Genomic DNA, 13,232 nt, shown 5'->3' with positions numbered 1-13,232 from the left:
AATCAAGATGAAGATCCTCAAGAACAGCATGTTTTTCCTCGAATAGATGGCAAAATACAACACATTTGATATCACGACCTTGGAATGGACTCCCGATGTTTGGTGATTTTACGAGAAGTAGGAACAACTCCTGGCAGTGTTCCAAATATTTTATTTGAAAGAAGTTATGAAGGTCTCAACAACAATCAAATTATTGGGTGGTCTTCCCACCTTGGTATGGAACACTATCAATGGTTGAGAGGCCCTATCAATCATCTTCGAAGAGAACAAAGATCAAAGTATGTGGCAAATACAATTTTCCATATCTTAGACTTCCTCGATATATGATCACCGCTCCTTGTATCACGGCCATAATCATGTAAGCTAATAATTACACATAGAAATAGATAGAAGTAAGTAAAAGTAGATAAAAGTAAGTTAATTCTATAATATTAAATATAGAAGCTTCCTAGAAACTTCCTAAACGCTGCTTTGACTTCATAGGTGTCTTTAATTGACTTTTTTGAATTAGAAACGTGGTCAACAAGTTGGCCATGTGCCACACATGTTGTTAGCTTGAAGATCAAGCTAACTATGTGGCCCACACGTAGAAAAACTTGCCTTGTAAATCAAGGCATGTGTCCTACAAAGTCAACACATATTGGAGGTCCTATAGAACGTCGCCACGTAGTCCCTAGTTAGATAGTATATATAGAGACAAGAGTGAAGGCTTCTTCACTCTTATCAACTCATTTCTTGCTTCTATTCCAGGTTCAAGAGTCTTTAGTTTCTTGTCTTGTGGTAATAGCCATTCCAGTTTCCTTTTAATATACCTACTTGTTTATATTTTGACTTATTATATCGAGATAGCCTTTTTGTGTATATTTTCCCTCATCGAGTCTTTGTCCTTGACAGATTGACAAGAATACACTTACAATATCAGAGCTTTGTTTTTCTTGAGTGAGAGTGGATTACCCCTTTCTCTTGACAAGACATAAGCGTATTAAAAGTTTACGGATTACCCACTTCTAAACTGATATTGTTCTTAGTATCTTCTTTGTTATCAAGTCTTTCTTTTCTTTTGTCTTCAGCAGTATCAAACAAATTTTTCTTCTTAGTGTCATTATGGCAGAGCTTGTTGAAATGAAGAGTGCAATGGCACAAATGCAAGAGCAAATGAGGGAGTTAATGCTTGCGATGCATCAACTCAATTCACCAACACATGAAAGAATAAGAATAGCAGAAAGTGGAGATATAGAGATGATCGGAGCTGCTTTAACATCTACAACAAATCACGTTCCTTCTCCAATTGTACAACACCCTGTAAGCACTAGAGAACCAAGAATTGCCTTATCCGAGAAATTTGATGGTACGAGATCAAAGTTTGGAGGGTTCATCAATCAAGTACAATTGGCAATTGAACTTCAACCGCAAAGCTATCCAACTCCAAGATCACAAGTCAGATTTATTGGCACTCTACTTTCTGGTTCTGCATTATCGTAGTTTTCGTCTTTTCTAGAACAACGAAATCCAATATTGGACAATTTGGAAGCTTTTTTGGCGGAGTTTCGATCTATGTATGGTGAACACGATGCAACTCATGTTGCAACAAATAAGATCCGAATTCTGTGACAAGGAAATCGCTCAGTAACAATGTATGCTTCACAATTTCAACAACTTGCAATTGACATCAAGTGGGATGATGCTGCACTCATCAGTCAATTTCTTTATGGATTGCAATACAAAGTAAAGAAATTGATGCTCAACTTACCTGATCCTCAAACTTTGAGTCAAGCAATCAATTTTGCGATAAAATGTGATAATCGGCTTTTCAAATTTCGATCTGAGAATCATTCACGGGAACCTCAACGTTATTACTCAATGGCAACATCAAAATCTTTGCCAAACGTATATTCAGAAGTAGAAGACATGCAAATTGACGCGGTACGTTTTAAACCTCTAACTGAGCAAGAAAAGATTCATCGTAGTCAAGAAGGATTATGTTTATATTGCGGAGAACCTAAGCACACTGCTCAACATTGTCCAAAGAAGCGATGCAACTATAAAATGAGGGGTACGACGGTCAAAGAAAACAACATGTCGGAAAACGGGTTCGTCCATCTACAATAGGGACCATGAAGCTGGAACCTTGTACAATTCCTAATGAAGGTCCTATCCTCTCCTCAGAACCCTCTCCTTGTTTTATAATAGACTTATATTTAGGACCTAAGAATTACAAAGCCTCTGCTTTATTAGATTCAGGAGCCTCAGCATGTTTTTTAGATGAACAATTTGTTAAAAGTCGTAAAATACCTTTTGTACAGAAACCTAAACCAGTACATGTAGAAGTCATAGATGGTCGTCCCTTGTCTTCTGGAGATGTCACTCATGAAACTCATCCTATAAAAGTAACAATAGACGGTCATGATAGCTACATAGCTTTTAACATAATTAAATCCCCATCCAATCCAGTTATTTTAGGTTTATCCTGGCTAGAAAAATATAACCCTCGAATAGATTGGAATTCATGTAAACTTGACTTTTTCCAGAGCGTTATTAATAGTTCTACTAACCAAGTAAAAAATTATAAGTCTAGTATAGTAAAACCCGTACTGATAGGTGCAAAAGCATTTATACACGCAGCAAAAGAAGGATCAACTTTTGCTATTTATGCTGCACCTATTTCTGAAAACGTAAAGACTGCAAGTGGCATTCCAAGTCAATATCAGGAGTATGAAGACGTTTTTGAGAAAAAGAATGTAGATATTCTTCCTGAGCATCGCCCATATGATTGTTCAATCGACCTCAAGGAAGGAACTCAGCCACCATTTGGACCAATTTACAGTTTATCGCAAGATGAGATGGCTGAACTCAAGACATATATTGACGAGAATTTAGTGAAGAATTTCATACGCCATTCAAAATCTCCAGCAGGAGCTCCAATTCTATTCGTAAAGAAAAAAGATGGATCTTTACGAATGTGTGTTGATTATCGAGGATTCAACAAGATCACAATCAAGAACAGGTATCCATTACCTTTGATATCAGGACTCCTTGACCAGTTGAATCAAGCTAAGATCTATACAAAAATAGATCTAAGAGGAGCATATAATCTAGTATGGATCAAAGAAGGAGATGAATGGAAGACTGCGTTTCGAACCAGGTATGGACATATCGAATATAATGTCATGCCCTTTGGACTCACGAATGCACCAGCTGCTTTTCAACATCTCATGAATGATGTATTTTGTGAATTCTTAGACAATTTTGTCGTCTGCTATCTAGACGATATCCTGATCTATTCTAAGAACATCGAAGAATATAAAATACATGTTCGTCAAGTATTACAAAAACTTAGAGATGCAGGATTGTACGCCAAGATAGAAAAGTGTGTATTTCACACTACTCAAGTTGACTTTTTAGGATACATCATTTCAAATGATGGTCTTATGATGGATTCTAAGAAAGTCCAAACAATCATGGATTGGAAGATTCCAAGGACAGTAAGAGATGTCCAATGTTTCTTGGGATTTGCCAATTGCTATCGGATCTTCATCAAAGATTTTTCATGAGTTGCAGCTCCACTTACACCCTTGATTAGTAAAGATAAATTTTCAATGGAATCAAGAAGCGGAAGCAGCATTTGAAGCCTTGAAGACATCGTTTGTCTCTGCACCAGTCCTATATCGTGTTGACTTTTCCAAGGCATTTTTTATAGAAACAGATGCATCAGATTTTGCCTTGGGTGCAGTTTTATCACAAATGGGAACAGATGACAACCTTCATCCGATAGCTTTTCATTCAAGAAAATTCTCAGCAGTCGAGATCAATTATGAGATCCACGATAAAGAACTTCTTGCGATCGTGGATTCCTTTCAAGAATGGCGTCATTATCTAGAAGGCGCTTCTAGTCCAGTCACTATGTATACAGTTCACAAGAACCTCGAGTACTTTATGTCAACACGTGTATTAAATCATCGTCAAGCTCATTCGAGCATGTTTTTATCAAGATTCGAAATCATCATCACTTATTGGCTAGGAAAACAACAAGGTTTGTCTGATGTCTTGTCTAGACGTTCTTATCTTGCACCAAAAGAAGGCCATGCAGCTTTTGAGCAACAAAGAATGGTTCTCTTGAAGCCAGAGTAATTTCATCTCCGAGCAATGAAATCAACATTGACTGTTGATTCAACTTTTCTCAAGCAAATCCAGTCCAGTATATCTTCAGACCCTCTTGTTCATGATATCGAGAATAATTCTTCCAAGTCTCATGATCCTTCTAAGTTCGAGTTCAAGAATAATCTATTATATTTTGAAGGACGCCTATATGTTCCAGAAGGAGAAGCACGTTCACGTGTTCTTCAAGCACGTTGTCGTGTTGTAACACGAGTATACAGTGAAAATAAAAAAAAAAAAAAAAAAAGGAATTTTATTAATATTCAGTTACCTCGAATATTGGGAGCATCGACCAACTCCAGCGCAAATAATGAGTGGTCAGGTTCAGTCACCTCGTTACAGTCAGCCGGGGCATACTGAAATGCTCCGTTCAATTCTAATAACGGGAGTTAGCAGGATGAGAAGGACAAATTCACACGACGGGTTTGAAGAGCCAATTGGATCCAATTTCGAGAATCCAATCCGGGTCTTCTTAACCAATATGAGACCTGTATTGGTAGGGCAACCCAATGCAGTTTAGTTACGGGAAAATCCAGTTCTTACTACGGGCCTCAGCCAGTCTGACGCGAAGACCAATTTGACCCAATTACGGGAGCATCTAGGTTACTACGGGCATCTTACCCAATATGGGACCTGAATTGGTCGGGCGACTCAATGTGGTCCTGATTACGGGGTTTCGATTCTGTTTCGGGCTGTCCTGTTCTCTGTGCCGTTTTAGGGAACGTTGTTTACGGTAAATGGATCTCTTAAAGATAAAAACGGAGGAGAAGGCCTTGATGACGTGAGCCAATTTCGGATCTAAGCTCTGACGGCAGGAGCCAATTCCGGATCTAAGTTGGAAGATTAAAGAAGTTCAAAGGATAAGGTTAGGGGAGAATATAGTTTTAGGGAGGGGAGGTTTTTTTTTTTCTTTCGGGGAATCGGGGGGGGAGCTAGTTTTCAAGCTTTTGCAAGGTTATCAGTTCGGTTTTATTGGAGGTTTTTGAAGATCAAGGGAATTAGAGAGAGGAGCTTCATGCTTTGGGTCGGGGAAGGAAAGACATAGAATTTGGATTTTTCTTCTTCGTAGAGTTTTGGGAAGACTGAGGCAATCGCTGCTGAAGTCAGTATTGTAATGGTGAATCGGGATTTTTAAATGAAGTGGGTTTGAATACTCTTGACTATTTTGTAAAATCGAGTTACGTTTGTGATTGAAGGATTAAAGGGGTGTCTATAGGATTGAGTATGCGGAGTGAATGAAATTTATTGGGTTAATCTAACAAGACAGTCAGTGGATACAAGATCGTAAGTACAAAGGGGTATTGAAGATTAACAGTTTGGGTTGTTCGGGGTTCTCTGTAATGTCTAGAGATCTATCGGCTGGGACAAAAAAAAAGACTTTGACAAGCAATCGAAGAGCATCCGTATAGATTTACGGTACATTGTTGCAGTTGTTTGTATTCCAGCAGTCAAAAACTGATAGACTGCTTGACTATCGACGAATCTCCATACTACCTTCTACAGCCAGACGCCCGGCGCGTTCTCGAGCAGGAAAGCACGTAATACGACAACGTCATGACTTTCCAGCAGCAGGGCACTTTGGATATAATAAGACTTTGGAACTCATATCAAGATATTTTTGGTGGCCACAAATGTGGAAGTCAGTCAAAGACTTTGTACAATCATGTGATATTTGTTCAAGATCAAAAATTCCTCGTCATCGACCTTACGGACTTCTTCAGCCATCACCTATACCAGAACAACCATGGTCTTCTGTTTCTATGGATTTCATCATAGATCTTCCAAGCTCAAGATCTTATGATTCTATATTTGTAATAGTAGATCGTTTCACCAAGATGGCACACTTTGTGCCATGTACAAAATCTATCACAGGTGAAGAAACAACTAAGCTTTTCATTGATAATATCTATCGCTATCATGGATTACCTAAAGATATCATATCAGATAGAGGATCTCAATTTGTGTCAAGATTCTGGAGGACCCTTTTCAAGATTTTAAAAGTGGAGATAAAGCTATCTTCGGCTTTCCATCCTCAAACTGATGGACAAACAGAGCGCGTAAACCAAGTCTTGGAGCAGTATTTAAGGTGTACTATCAACTACCAACAAGATGATTTGCTTATAATAATACGGTACATTCTTCCACGCAACAAACACCTTTCTTTGCCAATTATGGCTATCATCCACGACTTGATACTTTTGATTTTTCAAAAGGTAATAATCCTGCAGCAGAAGATATGGCAAATCGGTTGTCAGAGTTACATGCAATAATGAAGACACAATTGAAGGAAGCTCAAGAACGACAAAAGATAAACACAGATCTATATCGTAAGGAGCAACCACAACTCAACGTGGGTGATAAAGTATGGCTACTTCGTCGCAATATCAAGACTACTCGACCTTGTGACAAGTTGGACTATCGTAGGCTTGGCCCCTTTTCTGTTTCTGAACAGATCAACCCAGTTGCATATCGGTTACATCTACTGGAGTCAATGAAGATCCATCCTGTATTCCACGTGTCTCTTCTTGAACCATATAAGACAGTGGATATACAAGGAAGAAGAGAAATGCCATCGCCTCCTATAGAAGTAGATAATAATGAAGAATTTGAGGTGGAAGAAATATTAGACTCAAGGCGACGCCGAAATAAGCTGAAATATCTTGTTCATTGGCGCGAATATGATATTAGTGAATGCACATGGGAGCCATCCAGGAATCTAGCAAATGCATCAGCTAAAGTCAAAGTTTTTCATCAACGACATCCATCAAAACCAAGATGAAAATCTCTCTTATAAAAGAGACAAGATTGAGGCAAGATAACATTCAATTTCTTATCCTTATTTGTAACTTCTTTGCATTTGTGACGCTAATTAGATGGAGAGCCAACAACCAGCGGATTCAACACAAGAACCTTCATTTGCTGACCTGACGAATGAGACATTACGATTGTCACAACCTTCAAGACGATGCAATCGAGATGAAGATCTTCAAGAACAACATGTTCTTCCTCGAATAGATGGTGAGATACAACGCGTTTGGTATCACGATTTGGGAAGGGACTCTCGATGTTTGGTGATTTTGCTAGAGGTAGGAACAACTCCTGATGGTGTTCCAAATATTCTATTCGAAGGAAGTTACGAAGGCCTCAACAATGATCAAATAACTGGGTGGTCTTCCCGCCCTGGTATGGGACACTACTGATGGTTGAGAGGCCCTATCAATCATCTTCGAAGAGAACAGAGATCAGAGTATGTGGTGAATACAATTCGTCGCATCATAGATTTCCTCAACATATGATGACCACTCCTCGTGGAACTCATCTCTAGAAGGGGGGATAATGTCACGGCCATAATCATGTAAGTTAATAATTACATATAGAAATAGGTAGAAGTAAGTAAAAGTAGATAAAAGTAAGTTAATTCTATAATATTTAATATAAAAGCTTCCTAGAAACTTCCTAGACGCTGCTTTGACTTCATAGGTGTCTTTAATTGACTTTTTTGAATTAGAAACGTGGTCAACAAGTTGGCCATGTGCCACACATGTTGTTAACTTGAAGATCAAGCTAACTATGTGGCCCACACGTAGAAAAACTTGCCTTGTAAGTCAAGGCATGTGTCCTACAAAGTCAACACATATTGGAGGTCCTATAGAACGTCGCCACGTAGCCCTTAGTTAGATAGTATATATAGAGACAAGAGTGAAGGCTTCTTCACTCTTGTCAACTCATTTCTTGCTTCTATTCCAGGTTCAAGAGTCTTTAGTTTCTTGTCTTGTGGCAATAGCCATTCCAGTTTCCTTTTAATATACCTACTTGTTTATATTTTGACTTATTATATCGAGATAGCCTTTTTGTGTATATTTTCCCTCATCGAGTCTTTGTCCTTGACACCTTGTGGAACTCATTTCTAGATAGGGAGATAATGTCATGGACTTATATTTACTATAATTATTATTTAGATGATATAAATAGGTAGAATTAGGTAAAAATAGATTAATTTTATAATATCTTCTAGAAAAGTTTCCTAGAAGCTTCATAGATGCTGCTTTGACTTTACATGTATTTATACTTAATTAATAGGTTAGAAACTTGGTCAACAAGTTAACCATGTGTCATACATATTGGTAGCTTGCGGAATAAGCTAATTATGTGGCACCCACATAGGAAACTTTCCTTACAAGTTAAGATACATATTGTACAAAGTCAACACATTTTTAGAGGTCCTATAGAATGTTGCCACGTATCTCCTAGATAGATAGTATATATAGAGGCAAAAATGAAGCCTTCTTCACTCTTGTCAACTCCTTTCTTGCTTCTAATTTAGTTTCAAAGGTCTCTAGTTTTCTTGTCTTTTGGCAATAGCCATTCTAGTTTCTTTCTTAATATACATATTTAGTTATTTCTATTTTGTCATCTTTCTTTGAAAAAAGTATCACTTGTTGATTTGTTTTTATCAAGTTTTTATCCTTGATACAAAGCAACTCTTATTTCTCTAACACTTAAAGGATGTTCCATTATGGATAGAAGGATATGTTTTGGTGCAGATATTGAAGCAGTTCTAATCATCTCTATATCCTCATTTCTTACTATTTTTGTTGATCCTTGTAATAGTAAGCTAAGTTGATGCATCGCAAGCATCAACTCTTTGAATTGCTCTTGTATTTGTGCCATGGTACTCTTCATTTCAACAAACTCTGCCATAATAACACTCAAGAAAATATCTAATACTACTCAAGACAAATAAAAGAAAGGACTTGAAGACATAGAAAATACTAAGAGTAATGTCAGTTTAGAAGAGGGTAATCCGTAACTTCTAATAGGCTTATGTCTTATCATAAGAAAGAGATAATCCACTCTTAATTAAGACAAGATAAAGCTCTGATATTGTAAGTGTATTCTTGTCAATTTGTCAAGGACATAAATTAAAAAATGATGTATAAACCAATGAAATTTTTTTTAAAGAAAAAATAACAAAATAGAAATAAAAAAATATGTAAATTAAAAAGGAAATAGAATAGCTTATTGCCAAAAGACAAGAAAACTTGAGATTCTTAAAACTGGACTAGAAGTAAGAAAGGAATTAACAAGAGTGGAGAGAGCTTCACTCTTGTGTGTATATATAATATCTAACTAGGGGCTACATGGTGATGTTCTATAGGACCTCCAATATGTATTGAATTTGTATGACACATGCCTTGACTTACAAGGAAAGTTTTTCTACATGTAGGCCATATAGTTAGCTTGGTCTTTAAGCTAACAACATGCATGGCACATGGCTAACTTGTTAACCACATTTCTAATCCAAAAAGTCAATTATAGATATCTATAAAGTCAAAGCAATGTCTATGAAGCTTCTAAAAAGGTTCTTTAGAAGATATTATAGAATTAACTTATCTTTACATACTTCTACTTACTTCTATTTATTTATATAAGTAATTACTAGCTTATATATATATATGTCAATGATAATAATCCATTGGTGGAGTTTCTTGTGCCTTTAGCTAATTGCTTGGTTGGATTTGATATACTTGTAATGTGTTAATAAATTGATTCAAATGTAACAGTCCATCTTTTATTAATATTACTTCTAACAAATAGTAAATTCTTTGTTATTCTAGATTTGAATAAAATATTACTAATTTATTTTATTTTTCCATCATATTCAAGCTAAACATTATATTTGCCTACTATATTATAAGAGGTGCCACTTATAAAATAAATATTAGCTTTTTCAATCTTTTTTAGTCCAAACATATTTGATGAGTTCTTTGTGACATAATTTGTACCACCTAAGTTTAAATACCAAGTAGATTTGTCTTTGTTGACATCCATAGGGAGTACATATGCTTTGAACATCTCTAAGGATTTTATTGACTCTTTTGCATTGTCTTCTTATATAATATTAACTTAAATTTTGTAATATTGACGACAATTACTTAAATAAAAAGATGATCTAATTTTGTATGCTTTCTAGCAAAATATCCTAACATGCCAAAATTATTACAATGTCTAAAGTACAATGGTGGTCTATAGAAGTTGGTATTCATTGGTCCTCTTATTGATGTGTTATTGTGTGTTCTTTGTCCTTTGTAAGAAGAGCTTGGATAACTTCTTCAAATTACCAATAGAATTTCATTCTATATAATATCATCTTCTTATCTTGCTTCTTCTAATAGAAACTTATCACAAAGTTTTTTAAAATTGTGCAAATTATCTTGATATAGAACTGCTTAGACAAATGCATTATAACTTTTTGTGAGCATGCTCATGACAATTTGAACAATCCTAGTATTAATCATTATTTCACCAAGACTAGAAAGTTGTGTAACAAAGTTTCTTATCTTTTTGATAAATTCTTCTAAGGTTGTACCTTTAATCATTTTAATGTTTCTAAGTTTGTTGTTCAAGTATTATGCTCTTGCTCCATTTGAGGCTTAAATAATATTCTTTAATATATTCTAATATGTTATTGGATCCTTGCTATTTGAACCGTGGTTTAAAATATTGTCTTTTGACAAAAGAATAAGGATTTTTAATGCCTTGTCTTTTCTTTCTTATTCTATCTCAAATGAAATTTCATCAAGTTCAACTATGAACATGGCTTCTTTGACGCAAATATAGTACCAAAGCTTCTTTTATTTCAAGATCATTGGCATCTTGATTCACTTTATAACATAATTTGAAGTTCTTTTGAGCTTGTTTGAATTAGCGATCAAGAACATGGTTTTTGACATCATATTAGTGAGTTCACTAAAAGAATGTTTTTATAATGCTTATGCAAATTACTAAAGAAAACCAATGATAAAAAAATATGTTTAATAAAAACTTCGTCTCTTATGTAGACAATCTTCTTCTTCAACATATCTTTAAAATATATAAATCATAAAAGTAACTTTAGTCATCCTTTTGACCTTTTCTTCCTATAAGTTCTTTTCAATTGTCTCTTTAGTTATTCAAAGGAGTTTGTGTTTGACAATCTTGCTTTAATACCATATAGAAATGAGATACATTTCAAACATAAAGCTATATAAAATTGAATACATTTGTCAAGGACAAGAACTCGATGAAAAAGTAATTCAAACAAGTGAGCCTTTACTCAAAGAAAGATAACAAAATATAAATAAACAAGTATGTATATTCAAAGAAAAACAGGAATGGCTATTGCCAAAAGACAAGAAAACTAGAGACCCTTAAAACTAGACTGAAAACAAGAAAGGAGTTGACAAGAGTGAAGAAGGCTTCATTCTTGTCTCTATATATACTATCTAACTAGTGGCTACATGGGGACGTTCTATAGGACCTCTAATATGTGTTGACTTTATAGGACACATGCCTTGACTTATAAGGCAAGTTTTTCTACGTGTAGGCTACATTGTTACCTTGGTCTTCAAGCTAACAACATGTGTGGCACATGGCCAACTTGTTGACCACGTTTCTAATCCAAAAAGTCAATTAAAGACACCTATTAAGTCAAAGCAGCATCTATAAAGCTTCTAGGAAGCTTCCATATTAAATACTATAGAATTAACTTACTTTTACCTACTTTTATTTACTTCTATATATTTGTATATGTAATTATGAGTATGTCCGTGACATTACTTCCCCTTCTAAGAACGAGTTCCATGAAGAGCGATCATCATATGTTGAAGAAATCTATGATGCGACAAATTGTATTCGCCACATACTCTCATCTTTGTTCTCTTCGAAGATGATTGATAGGGCCTTTCAACCATCGGTAGTGTCCCATACCATGGCAGAAAGACCACCCAATTATTTGATCATTGTTGAGGCCTTCATAACTTCCTTCGAATAGAATATTTGGAACACCATTAGGAGTTGTTCCTACCTCTAGCAAAATCACCAAACATCAAGAGTCCCTTCTCAAGTCGTGATACTAAACGCGTTGTATCTCGCCATCTACTCGAGGAAGAACATGTCGTTCTTGAAGATCTTCATCTCGATTGCATCATCTTAAAGGTTGTGACAATCGTAATGTCTCGTTTGGCAGGTCAACAAATGAAGGCTCTTGAGTCAAATCCGCTGGTTGTTGTTCTCCATCTCTTAAGCATCACAGCTATGAAGAAGTTACAAACAAAGATTGAAAGTAGAATGTTATCTTGCCTAGATATTGTTTCTTTTATAAAGAAGGTTTTCATCTTGATTTTGATGGATGTCATCGATGAAAAGCCTCCACCGCCTTTGCTGTATTTGCAAGATTCTTTACTAGCTCCCATGTGCGTTTACTAATATCATATCTGCACCAATAGATAAGATATTTCAATTTATTTTGGTACTGCTTTCAATCTAAGACTTCTTTTACTTCAAACTCTTCATTATTGTCTACTTCTATAGAAGGAGGTAGAGCTTGTCATCTTCTTGGTATGTCCACTGTCTTGTATGGTTCAAGAAGAGACACGTGGAATACTGGATGGATTTTCATTGACTTCGGTAGATGTAAATGATATGCAACTGGATTGATTTATGCAGAAATAGAAAATGGTCCTAGCCTTTGATAGTCCAACTTATCACAAGGACGAGTCATCTTGATATTACAATGAAGTAGCCATACCTTATCACCCAAGTGGTATGGTGGTTGTTCCTTTTGATAGACATCCACATTGACATTTTGTTATTCTTGAGCCTCTTTTAACTGTGCCTTCATCGTTGCATGTAGCTTTGACGAATGCATCATTAAATCTTTTGCAGTAGGATTATCAACTTTTAAAAAGTCAAAAGTATCAAGTCGTGGATGTTAACCATAATTAGCAAAGAAAGATATTTATTTTATAGAAGAATGTACCATGGTATTGTAAGCAAACTCTACCAATGGCAAAAGAGTTGTCCAATCATCTTATTGGTAGTTGATGGTACATCTTAAATAATGCTCCGAAACTTGATTAACATGCTCCGTCTATCCATCAGTTTGAGGATGGAATGCCGAAGATAGTTTTATATCCACTTTTAGAATCTTGAAAAGAGTCTGCCAAAATCTTGATACAAATTGAGTTCCTCTATCTGATATAATATCCTTGGATAATCCATGATAGCGATAGATATTGTCAAGAAAGAACTTAGTT

This window comes from Physcomitrium patens, chromosome 17 (genome assembly GCF_059467195.1).
Source record: "Physcomitrium patens ecotype Gransden chromosome 17, ASM5946719v1, whole genome shotgun sequence".
Lineage (NCBI taxonomy): Eukaryota > Viridiplantae > Streptophyta > Bryopsida > Funariales > Funariaceae > Physcomitrium > Physcomitrium patens.
The sequence above is the reverse complement of the archived record's forward strand: the minus strand, read 5'-3'. Positions refer to the sequence as shown.